The sequence below is a fragment of the Dendrobates tinctorius genome, unplaced genomic scaffold, assembly GCF_039654945.1.
Source record: "Dendrobates tinctorius isolate UK_male_01 unplaced genomic scaffold, ASM3965494v1 ptg000075l, whole genome shotgun sequence".
NCBI classification, from domain to species: domain Eukaryota; kingdom Metazoa; phylum Chordata; class Amphibia; order Anura; family Dendrobatidae; genus Dendrobates; species Dendrobates tinctorius.
Window position 1 is genome coordinate 55,666,826 of NW_027361743.1, and position 13,035 is coordinate 55,679,860.

At 45.3% G+C, this 13,035-nt stretch overlaps 1 protein-coding gene across 1 annotated transcript in view; it reads left to right on the top strand.

The window, feature by feature from the left end:
* LOC141096602 (guanylate cyclase soluble subunit beta-2-like) overlaps positions 1 to 13,035 on the top strand; it is a 91,997-nt gene that overhangs the window by 44,258 nt on the left and 34,704 nt on the right. The window lies entirely within an intron of this gene.

Genomic DNA, 13,035 nt, shown 5'->3' on the forward strand with positions numbered 1-13,035 from the left:
TAATGGCTTATTTTTTGTTTTGTGCCTTGAGCTGACATTTTTATTGATACCATCTTGGGGATGATACAATAAGAGGGGATCAAAATATCATATTTTATTGCAATGTTGTGGTGATCAAAATATACCTAACTGTGGGGTTTCATGTCTGAACTCGGCGATACCAAATATGTGTATTTTTATTAACTGCTTTATTTTCAATGGGGCTGATTTGAACGTCTGTGTTTTTTTTTCATATACAATGAATGAGAAGGTGTGTCTAGAGTTGAGCGAAACGGGTCGAAAAAATTCAAAAGTCGCCGACTTTTGGCAAAGTCGGGTTTCATGAAACGAAACCCAACCCTAGAATGAGGTCGGCCACGAGGTCGGCGACTTACGCGCCAAAGTCGCGTTTCAAAAGTTTGTTTTGCGCTCTTTTTCAGCCAATCAGGATCCACGGACACTGTGGGCAACGTGATGACCTAGGCACGGGTCACCACCATCTTTCAGAAGGGCATGCAAGTGATTGGCTTGCTTTGGTGGGCGTCACAGGGGGTATAAAAGGGCGTGCACGCCGACCGCCATCTTACTTCTGCCGATCTTAGTATAGGGAGAGGTTGCTGCTGATTCTGTAGGGAGAGCATTAGGCAGGGAAGAAGACAAAAAACTGCTTCTGCTGCTAGCGATTTGGCCTGCACAACACACAAGTCACTGTGTGTGCAGTGCAAGGGGAGGCTATATTGTGGTGTATCAGTGGTGTTGGTTGTTGGGCTGCCTTTTAAGGCTTCCTGACACGCTGGCATTGCTGTTTACCCACTGCTCCGCAAACTGCTTTTTTAAAACCAATCCAATCTCCCTTATCCTCTAGTCACTTTTGTCACAGCTGTGCCATCGAGCCTGTCACATAGCGCTCAGATATCAGTGGGCCTCACACAATCCACAAGTGTCCAGTGTCCAAAAGTGTGCGCAGAGATTCAAAATCTCCATTATCCTCTCGTCACTTTGGTCACAGGCAGCTGTGCCATCGAGCGTGTCACATAGCGCTCAGATATCAGTGGGCCTCACACAATCCACAAGTGTCCAGTGTCCAAAAGTGTGCGCAGAGATTCAAAATCTCCATTATCCTCTCGTCACTTTGGTCACAGGCAGCTGTGCCATCGAGCGTGTCACATAGCGCTGAGATATCAGTGGGCCTCACACAATCCACAAGTGTCCAGTGTCCAAAAGTGTGCGCAGAGATTCAAAATCTCCATTATCCTCTCGTCACTTTGGTCACAGGCAGCTGTGCCATCGAGCGTGTCACATAGCGCTCAGATATCAGTGGGCCTCACACAATCCACAAGTGTCCAGTGTCCAAAAGTGTGCGCAGAGATTCAAAATCTCCATTATCCTCTCGTCACTTTGGTCACAGGCAGCTGTGCCATCGAGCGTGTCACATAGCGCTCAGATATCAGTGGGCCTCACACAATCCACAAGTGTCCAGTGTCCAAAAGTGTGCGCAGAGATTCAAAATCTCCATTATCCTCTCGTCACTTTGGTCACAGGCAGCTGTGCCATCGAGCCTGTCACATAGCGCTCAGATATCAGTGGGCCTCACACAATCCACAAGTGTCCAGTGTCCAAAAGTGTGCGCAGAGATTCAAAATCTCCATTATCCTCTCGTCACTTTGGTCACAGGCAGCTGTGCCATCGAGCCTGTCACATAGCGCTCAGATATCAGTGGGCCTCACACAATCCAAAAGTGTCCACTGTCCACAAGTGTGTGCAGAAATTCTAAATCTCCCCTGTCCTATAGACACCTTGTACCTTGTTTTACATTACTATATAGTTTGTTGGATTTTGTCTACATTTCTACCAAAAATGAGGAAGGCTGGTGGAAGAGGCCGTGGAATTGGGCGGGGGTTGGCAGCTGGTAATGATGGTGTTGGTGGTGGATCTGATGGTAGTGGCAAGAGCAAAATAGGACCGAATGCAGGAGGTGCTGACCCTGCGTCATCGTCTGGCTACATAAGGCCTCGAACGCTTAGTTTTCTAGGAGTTGGCAAACCGCTTTTAAAGGCAGAGCATCAGGAAAAAGTTTTGTCTCACATTGCTGACTCAGCCTCCAGCTCTATCGCCTCCTCTTCTTCAGTTGTAAAAAGTAAAAGCACTGAGTCGTCATTGGAGGCTCATGTTCATGAACCACACCTTTCCTTGTGTCCTTCACCCCAACCAAGATTGAAGGATGACGCAGGCCATACTACTGATTACTCCATGGAGCTGTTTTCACATACCATGCCTGGATTATCAAGTGAAATGGTGAATTACCCAGGCCAAGATGAATCTGACATGGAGTGCACTGATGCACAGCCGCTGATGGATGATTCTGCTGGTACATTCACTCAGAGCACTACATTGTCCTCGCAGTGTACAGAGCCAGATTTTGACCCTGATGAGACTCAGGTGCCCCTTCCCGCACACTATACCACCATACACGGTGACACAGAGAAAGGTGCACATGACATAGAAGAGGAGGTGATGGATGACCCAGTTGTTGACCCAGATTGGCATCCATTGGGGGAAGAGGGTGCTGCTTCCAATAGCTCAGATGAGGAGCATCCACAGCAGACATCGACATCGCAACAGCTGTTATCTGGCAGGCCCGGAGCACTCCAAAGACAGGTTCCAAACATCAAAAGAGTTGCTGGACAGCTTGTCCAGAGGGTCAAAAGATCACAGCGTGCTAGGCCGCAAAATGTCTGCCAAAGTAGGAAGAGTGCAGTGTGGCACTTTTTTGAACAAAATCCTCATGATCAGGCCAAGGTTATCTGTAAGAAGTGCGCAAAGACCTTTAGCCGAGGGAAAAATCTGAAAAATTTGAATACCAGTTGCATGCTTAGACATTTAACCAGCATGCACTTGCAAGCATGGACACAACACCAAACCTCAAGTGCCACATGTGCAACTGATCACAACGAAGGTAGTCAGCAACGCTACATTGTTTCCCCCACTGTAAGTCCACCGGTTAGCACAGCAGCAAATGTTGAGGTGTCGTTGCAAGACCACAGCAGTCAGGGAATCCCACTGTTATATCAACGAAAGACTGATTCTAGGCCATCAGAAAGAACACCAACTCCATCACCATCATCAACCCTCTCTCAGTCCGCCCTGTCCACCGCTACTTCCACCATATGCAGCTCTCAAGTCCAGCTCACCCTCCCAGACACTATGAGTAGGTCAAGAAAGTACTCAGTCTCTCATCCGCGTACACTGGGTTTGAACGCCCACATTGCCAAACTAATCTCGTTTGAGATGATGCCCTTTCGGTTGGTGGAAAGCACAGCTTTCCGCGAACTCATGGCCTATGCAGTACCACGCTATGACCTACCCAGTCGCCACTTCTTCTCTCGCAATGCCATCCCAGCCCTCCACCATCATGTGAAAGACCGCATTGTCCATGCACTCAAGCAGTCAGTGAGCGGAAAGGTGCACCTCACAACTGATGCATGGTCCAGTCGGCATGGCCAGGGCCGTTACGTGTCCATCACTGCGCACTGGGTTAATGTGGTGGATGCAGGGTCCACAGGGGACAGCGGTGGTGGGACAGTGCTGCCTAGCCCACGGTATAGGAAACAGTTGGCTGTAGGCGTTCGACCCTCCTCCTCCTCCTCCTCCTCCAGAAGCGAAAGCTCGTCCACAGAGCGCAGTCGTACGAGCACTCCATCTGCAGCTGCCACTGTTGCACACAATGTGTCCCCCTATCGAGCAGCTAGTGGAAAGCGGCAGCAGGCTGTGTTGCAGATGATGTGTTTGGGCGACAGACACACCGCCGAGGTGCTGGCCGAGTACTTGAAGCGACAAACTGAGTCATGGCTGGGCAGTGTACATCTTGAGGCAGGCAAGGTAGTTAGTGATAACGGCCGTAATTTTGTGGCAGCCATAGCCCTTTCAAAACTCAGCCACATACCTTGCTTGGCTCACACCTTGAACCTGGTGGTGCAGTGCTTCCTCAAAAATTATCCGGAGTTAACAGCCCTGCTCCAGAAGGTGCGAAGACTGTGCGCGCACATCCGCCGGTCGCCTGTACACTCCGTTCGTATGCAGAAGCTGCAGCGATTGCTCCACCTTCCCAACCACCGCCTCATTATCGACATTGCAACAAGGTGGAACTCCACCCTGCACATGGTGGAGCGGCTGTGCGAGCAGAGGCAGGCCATAATGCATTTGTGGGAGGATACACGGCCAGGCACTTTGAGAGCAGACATGGAGTTGACAGGCGTGCAGTGGTCGAAGCTGAAAGACCTTTGTAAAGTCCTTCAGTGTTTTGAGGAATGCACACGGCTGGTAAGCGCAGACGACGCCATCCTAAGCATGAGCATCCCACTTATGCGTCTGCTCATGCAAACTTTGACGCACCTTAAGGAGCAGGCGTCTGCAGCCAATGTTGATGAGGAGGAAGAGGAGGAGGGAATCCTTGATGACATTCAGCCATTGTCTGCTCAGGGACCTCTCCTGGACGAGCTGGAGGAAGAAGAGGAGGAGGAGGAGGATGATGGGGATGATTACTTAGGGGAGGAGGATGCATCTCGAGGGGCAAGTGAAAATGTTGGCGTGGCAAGGTCTGGTACAGGGTTTGTGCGTGACTGGAGGGATGTGGATTTGCCAGAAAGTGCTCCTCCACCCAGCACTCGCAGTGCATCATTGACACCGGGAACATTGGCCCACATGTCAGATTATGCCTTGCGGATCCTAAAAAGGGACCCCCGCATTGCCAAAATGATGAACGATGACGACTACTGGTTGGCCAGCATCCTGGATCCACGCTATAAAGGCAAATTACAAAACATCATGCCACAGGAGAACCTTGACCTAATATTGGCTAATAAACAAGCAACTCTGGTAAATCGGTTGCTTGAGGCATTCCCAGCACACAGCAGCGGTGATGGTTCTCACACGAGCCGTACGGGCCGGGGGCAGCTTGGCAGAGGTGTTCGTGGTGCACACAGCAGAAGTGGCGTTGGAGACAGGGGTTTCATGACAATGTTGTGGACTGATTTTTCAAATACCGCTCACACAACTGGTAATACTGCATCGATGGAAAGTGACAGGAGACAGCAGTTGTCAACTATGGTTACAAACTACTTTTCCTCCCATATCGATGTTCTCCCACACAGGTCATTCCCCTTTGACTATTGGGCCGCTAAACTGGACACCCGGCCTGAATTGGCCCAATATGCCTTACAGGAGCTCGCTTGCCCAGCTGCAAGTGTGCTATCGGAAAGAGTCTTCAGTGCAGCTGGATCAATCCTGACAGAAAAAAGGACCCGTCTGTCAACCCAAAATGTGGATGATCTAACCTTCATTAAAATGAACCACGCATGGGTTTCCAAGGATTTTGTCCCACCTTCCCCTGATGACACATAGGGTGACAGAAAAATGGCTTGCTTTGGTCCACCTCTTCCTGGTACTTCACCTATTTCGCCTTTTGCATCAGCTGAATGTCCAACATCAACATATGCCACTTTCTAAAACTCCCTAACTGTGCTGCCTCCCCCCCCATGGCCGGGGTCACCACCTACCGCACGACACCGTGCGAGTGCCGTTGCCCTGGACAGGTGGGTAGGCCGACTCTTGGGCGCGGGCACTGGCACAGGGTCTCTCATAGTGCAATCAAGTGTCTCTGACGGTGGTGGTGCACACCCGCCGTCAGACACACCGCTGTACTATGAGGGGCCCAGTGCCAGTACCGACGCCCACGAGTGGGCCCCCCTTGCTTGGGCAGGGCCCCAGCATTTGCAATCTTTACCTCTCCCTGCTCCTCCGCTGTGTAATCTGGGCCGTCAAATCCATACTGTGCCTGACACCGTCTGAGCCTGCCTCCTGAGACATATATTTTGAATGTGTACGCTATCCATACATGTTATCCAGGGATACGGTACCCTTTCTAACCTTTGTGCAATCACGTGCAATCCATACTGGGCCTAACACCGTCTGAGCCTGTCTCCTGATACATATATTTTGAATGTGTACGCTATCCATACATGTTATCCGGGGATACGGTACCCTTTCTAACCTTTGTGCAATCACGTGCAATCCATACTGGGCCTAACACCGTCTGAGCCTGCCTCCTGAGACATATATTTTGAATGTGTACGCTATTCATACATGTTATCCGGGGATACGGTACCCTTTCTAACCTTTGTGCAATCACGTGCAATCCATACTGTGCCTGACACCGTCTGAGCCTGCCTCCTGAGACATATACTGTATTTTGAATGTGTACGCTATCCATACATGTTATCCATGGATACGGTACCCTTTCTAACCTTTGTGCAATCACGTGCAATCCATACTGGGCCTGACACCGTCTGAGCCTGCCTCCTGAGACATATATTTTGAATGTGTACGCTATCCATACATGTTATCCAGGGATACGGTACCCTTTCTAACCTTTGTGCAATCACGTGCAATCCATACTGGGCCTAACACCGTCTGAGCCTACCTCCTGAGACATATATTTTGAATGTGTACGCTATCCATACATGTTATCCGGGGATACGGTACCCTTTCTAACCTTTGTGCAATCACGTGCAATCCATACTGGGCCTAACACCGTCTGAGCCTGCCTCCTGAGACATATATTTTGAATGTGTACGCTATCCATACATGTTATCCGGGGATACGGTACCCTTTCTAACCTTTGTGCAATCACGTGCAATCCATACTGTGCCTGACACCGTCTGAGCCTGCCTCCTGAGACATATATTTTGAATGTGTACGCTATCCATACATGTTATCCAGGGATACGGTACCCTTTCTAACTTTTGTGCAATCACGTGCAATCCATACTGGGCCTGACACCATCTGAGCCTGCCTCCTGAGACATATATTTTGAATGTGTACGCTATCCATACATGTTATCCAGGGATACGGTACCCTTTCTAACCTTTGTGCAATCACGTGCAATCCATACTGGGCGTGAGAACGGCTGGCGAGCTGTTAAGCAAGCTACAGCACCTGTCCAGACAAGTACAGGGATTCCCTAGCGAGGAGACTTATTTGATTGTTTTCAATGTTGGGACAGCAATTTTTGGGGAGCACTATACTCTGGAGAATGATAGATGGGGCCCACCATACACTGGAACATTCCAAAGGTGGACATCAGACACTGGAGCAGCATTTACAGGGCCCATTATACACTAGAGCATTAGAAATGGGGCCCATTATGTTTGGAGCATTATTTGGGCCCATAAGACAGTGGAGCTTCATCCATGGGGACCAACATATACTGTAGCATTATGTGGAGCTCATCATATACTGTTTCAAACATTATATGGGACCAATGATTCTGTATGGAGAAATAGATGGGCCTCGTCATGAGATGTAAAAAGTGAGGTATTTTTCATTGTACTATACCGCTATTTCTCTGCCGTATCGGAGCATGATGAGTTGTGGTATGTGTTAAAGGGGCGCTCTTTCGCCCAGGGCACATGAAAACCTGCAGCCAGCCCTCCCCCCCCCCACAACTTTAGCCAAATAACCCCCATTTTTCAGTGCGTAACTTGTATTATGAAGTTAATTAAGGTTGACAAGCTTAAGTAAGAAGAATTGATGCTTTTGGCATTCAAATGGGCACTGTAGGTGTGTTTCCTGTCCTCCTCTCACTGCCGACTTTTATTCCCCATTGACTTACATTGGGTTTCGTGTTTCGGGACGACCCCGACTTTTCCCTATAATCGGACGATCTTGCTCGACCCGACTTTTGGAAAAGTCGGGTTTCACGAAACGAAACGCGACCCTAAAAAACCAAAAGTCGCTCAACTCTAGGTGTGTCCAATCTTTTGTTCTGTACTGTATTTCAAAATTTTTTTAAAAAACATTTTACTTTATTTAATAGTCCCCTTAGGAGACTTGGAACTTCGATCATCTGATCACCTGTGCTATACATAGCAGTGCTTCAGCCCTGCTACACATGCTTCTCACAAAATTAGAATATCATCAAAAAGTTAATTTATTTCAGTTCTTCAATACAAAGAGTGAAACTCATATATTATATAGCGTCATTATAAACAGAGTGATCTATTTCATGTGTTTATTTCTGTTAATGTTGATTATTATGGCTTACAGCCAATGAAAACCTAAAAGTCATTATCTCAGTAAATTAGAATACTTTATAACACCAGTTTGATCCAAAATGTTGGCCTACTGAAACGTATGTTCAGTAAATGCACTCAATACTTTTGCATCAATTACTCCATCAATGCGGCGTGGCATGGAGGTGATCAGCCTGTGGCACTGCTGAGGGGTTATGGAAGCCCAGGTTGCTTTGATAGCAGCCTTCAGCTCATCTGCATTGTGGGGTCTGGTGTCTCTCATCTTCCTCTTGACAATATCCCATAGATTCTCTATGGGGTTAAGGTCAGGTGAGTTTGCTGGCCAATCAAGCACAGTGATAATGTTGTTTGTAAACCAGGTATTGGTACTTTTGGCAGTGTGGACAGGTGCCAAGTCCTGCTGGAGAATGAAATTTCCATTTCCAAAAAGAAAAGCTTGTCGGCAGAGGGAAGCCTGAAGTGCTCTAAATTTCCTGGTAGACGGCTGCGCTGACTTTGGTCTTGATAAAACACAGTGGACCTTCACCAGCAGATGACATGGCTCCCCAAACCATCACTGGTTGTGGAAACTTCACACTAGACCTCAAGCAGCTTGGATTGTGGCCTCTCCACTCTTCCTACAGACTGTGACCTTGAAATCCAAAGTCTAGTCTAGCAGTGTCAGCCATCAAGTGCAGGGAAAGAATTGGGATCAGCGTACAAGTCCACATCAAAGGCAAGGACACTACCTTGATATACATGTACATCAAAGGTAGTGAAGGGGTTAATAAAGAATTTGATTTGAACCTCTTCACTGTGGGAGCATTGTTATTGAAACCGTCAAATATATACTGCTTGCCGATCGCACGGGCACATGCTGAGCGCCGCCACGTTCAAATGCAGGTGTCTGTTCTATATGAGAGATGACACCCTCCTGCAATACCCACGATTAGTGCTAGCACCGATTGTGGGCGTTTAACCCCTCTGATGCTGCTATCATTAGTGACAGTGATATCGATGGGCATTGAAAAGGGAGTGAGCAACATCTCTGCTCCCTTTGGCACAACGTGACACGCCTGACACACCTCCTTCTTGCCTGTGAGACACTGAGCTAATGCCTGGCAATGCAAAAGCATTGCAGACTATTACATCAGCGATCAGGGCAGAGAAAGTTGATGCCCCTCCCTGGAACAAGGTAAAATAAAGTTAAAAAAAATTGTAAAAATCTTAAAAAAAGAAATCACAAAATAAAGAAAAAAAAAATATTAATCCAAAGAATACATCTATTTATTTAAAACAAAAATAAACAATAAAAAGTACACATATTTGGTATTGTCACATCTGGAATAACCCCTATAAAACTGCCCCACTAGTTAACCTTTCTAGTGAACACCGTAAAAAAAGAAAACGAGGCAAAAAACTGTTTTCTTATCATACCGCCAAAAAAAAGTGGAATAAAAAGTGATCAAAAAGACAAATGTAAATAAAAATGGTATATCTGAAAATGTCATCTTGTCAGCCGAAATATGGAAAAACTATAGCTATTTAAATATGGGGATGCAAATAATAGGCATCTTTTAATGTGTGACAGCAGCCAAACATAAAAAAATGATATAAATCTGGTAACGCTGTAATCACACTGAGCAGAAGAATAAAGTCATCTAATCACATATACTGCAGGAGGAACGGCACAAAAAATAAATAAAACCAATTCTTCACCTGCTGTTGATTTGTCCTTTCTGCTTCCCAAAGATCGCAGTAAGGCTTGGTGCACATTTATCCTGCAATCTACACTGAGCGCATGCACTGGGGTTTCCATGTAAATCTCTGAAATATGTGATTCAGATGGAACCCCCTGGTGAAAGATTCCCTATAATGAGGCAGATGGAGGCACTATGGACTTTGGCGTGTGATCCAGTGGTTTCTGTCTCTTTAGGTGTGCATAAAAGTGCCATCGGCCCTAGTTTTGTGCATGTCTGAAGAGGCCGATGCTGAGCAAAGGCCAGAAGGAGTCCAGAGTAACTCTGCTTACTCATTTTAGTGAGTTTCATCTGAATCACATCACTCGGAGATTTAGATGGACACCATGATATAAGTGCTCAGCTCAGAGCGCTGGATAAATGCGATCCCAAACATTATGTAAAATGTTCGCAATAAAAGCTTCAACTCAATCCACAAAGAAGAAAGTGTCCATCCAGGACCATAATTTGAAAAGGAAATACAGGAGGCTTCCAACTTACTGGTATTAGAAAGGCTCTGGAAAAGTACTATGGCTCCTTGCCTCCCAAAAGAAATTCAGCAAATTCTGCACTCCAAATCCAAATGTCCTCTCCTTTCTGAGTCCTAGAGTTTGCCTAAATGACATTTAGCGTCCACATGTTTGGCATTTTTGTAGCGATAACAGCCCACCTAATTTACAGATGCATAGAATCATATAGTCATAGAATCATAGAATGGTAGAGTTGGAAGGGACCTCCTGGGTCATCTGGTCCAACCCCCCTGCAGTACCCAGGTCATGCATGTCTCCAAAGCATGACCTGGGCACTGCAACATACTGGGAGCTGCAACTTACTGGGTACACTACACTGGCAGTTTACAATTTTGACACAGCAACATCCACTACTGTAATAAAAGAAGAAATGATCCAGCTGAAGTGCTCTGGTGATTTATTGAGTGCTGTTCAGACAACAGAACATTGTTTACGCGTTTCTGGCTAGACGCCCTTAATCATAACAGACGTGGGTGAGCTGGACTCTCAAACAAACATCCACTACTGCTTATTTCTGGAAAACACCCATGGAATCAATATCGTCACTACACATGTAGATAAATTCTCAAAGGGGTATAATTTCCAAAGTGGGGTCACTTGAGAGGATATTCTTCTCTTCTAGCATTTAGGTGCCCTGTATATGGAGTCTGCAAAACCAATCTAGGAAAATCTGCTCTCCGTCCCTCCCAAGTTTCGTCATGTGTCTAAGTAGTACTGTACAGCCATATATGATGTATTTCTACATTTGGTACCATTTTTACCCATTTTTACCCATTTCCTAGTGTGAAAATCTGGGGCTACAACAACATTTTGGTGGCAAAATGTAATTTGATTTTCACTGCCCAATGCTATAAAATTCTGTGACACACCTGCGGTTTCAATATGATCACTGCACCCCTAGATGAATGTATTGAGTGGGCTGTTTGTTAAATGGGGTCACCTATGGGGGGTTCTGCTGTTCTGGCATTTCTAGGGATTTACCAATATGACATGACACCCTCAAACCAGTCCAGCAAAATCTGAACTCCAATATGGCGCCTCTTCCCTTAGCTTTGCACTGTGCCTCCAAAGCAGTTTCTCAACCATATATGGGGTATCGGTATTCTCAGGAAAAATTGCACAACAAATTTTGGGGTCCATTTTCCCCTGCTATCCTTGTGAAAATGGGTATCGGCATGCTCAGGAGAAATCCCACAGCAATCTTTCTCCATTTTCTCCTGTTACCCTTGTGAAAATTAGCAAAAAAAATTGGGTATAAACTAAAATTTTTGTGAAAAAAAGTTAGTGGTTTTGAACAGTTTTTAGAATGGTGTCACTTTTGGGTATTTTCTCTCATATTGATCCCTCAAAGTCACTTTAAATGTGATGTAGTCTCTAAAAAAAATTGGTTTTGTAAATATTGTTGGAAAAATGAGAAATTGCTGGTCAACTTTTAACCTTTACAACTTCCTAACAAAAAAACAATTATCATTCAAAAATTGTGCTGATGTGAAGTAGACATGTGGAAAATGTTATTTATTAACTATTTTGTGTGATATGACTCACTGATTTGAGGGCATAAAAATAAAAATTTCAAAAATTGCAACATTTTCAATATTTTTGCCAAATTTCCAATATTTTCAAAAATACAGAAATTGTATCGAACAAATTTTACCACAATTATGAAGTACAATATGTCATGAAAAAACAATCTCAGAATCAGTGGGATCCATTAAAGCGTTCCAGAGTTATTACCTCAAAGTGAGACTGGTCAGAATTGAAAAAATTGAACTAGACAGGAAGGTGAAAACACGTTTCGGGGTGAAGGGGGTTAATGGAATTTTTTTTTAAGAATTATACTGTAGGATTATAGGATGGACTTGATTAACCTCTGCTTTTTTAACCTTAAATGGGTGGTCCAAAATACAAATTCCTAAATGCCTATCTATTTAAATGCTAATCTAATCTATTTTCTAATATACTTTAATGTAGTCTCTACTGTTCCCTCACTACACTGTCTGACTGCTTTATTTTAAAAATATCTACTATTTCCTTTTTTGATGACATTTTGAGAATCCCCACTGCATGATGGGATACTCAAATGAAGTGTCTTCAGGGGGCAGAGACTGTAGTCACTGCCACAGTCTCTCCCCCATCCCTCATATGAAGAGTCATAAGTGATGCCTGTTTCAGGAGCTGGACAGTGACGCTAGTCACTACTCATGGACTAGCTGTGAGGTGAGGAAGTCCAAGGTCAAAATCTAGGCAAGTATATCATAAACAGAGGGATGAGGCAAAGGCGGAGTCAGGTTACAGTCCAGGGTTAGAATTCCAAGAAGGTAGTGGATTAAGACAAAGTGGCTAGGCAAACAGATGATCAAAGGCAAATAAAAGGTCAGGCTGTATAGCAGCCGCAAATCATGCAGCTGTGGAGACACAAACCTAATCTACGAGCATGCCCAAGATACTTGAGAACACCCGAGCATGCTCAGAAAACTAAAGTAATGAGCATAATCGCTCATCACTACTAAACAGCCTTTTGTAGAAAATAAATATAAATTGAGCAAAACCTCAAACTAACTTGTTGGAGCAACTAAAAGGGTTAAATAAACCCAATGAGTATATAAGCCTTAACCCCTTCATGACCTAAGGTATTTTCGTTTTTGCGTTTTCGTTTTTTAATTTCCTTCTTCCCAGAGCCATAACTTTTTTTATTTTTCAGTCAAAATGGCCATTTGT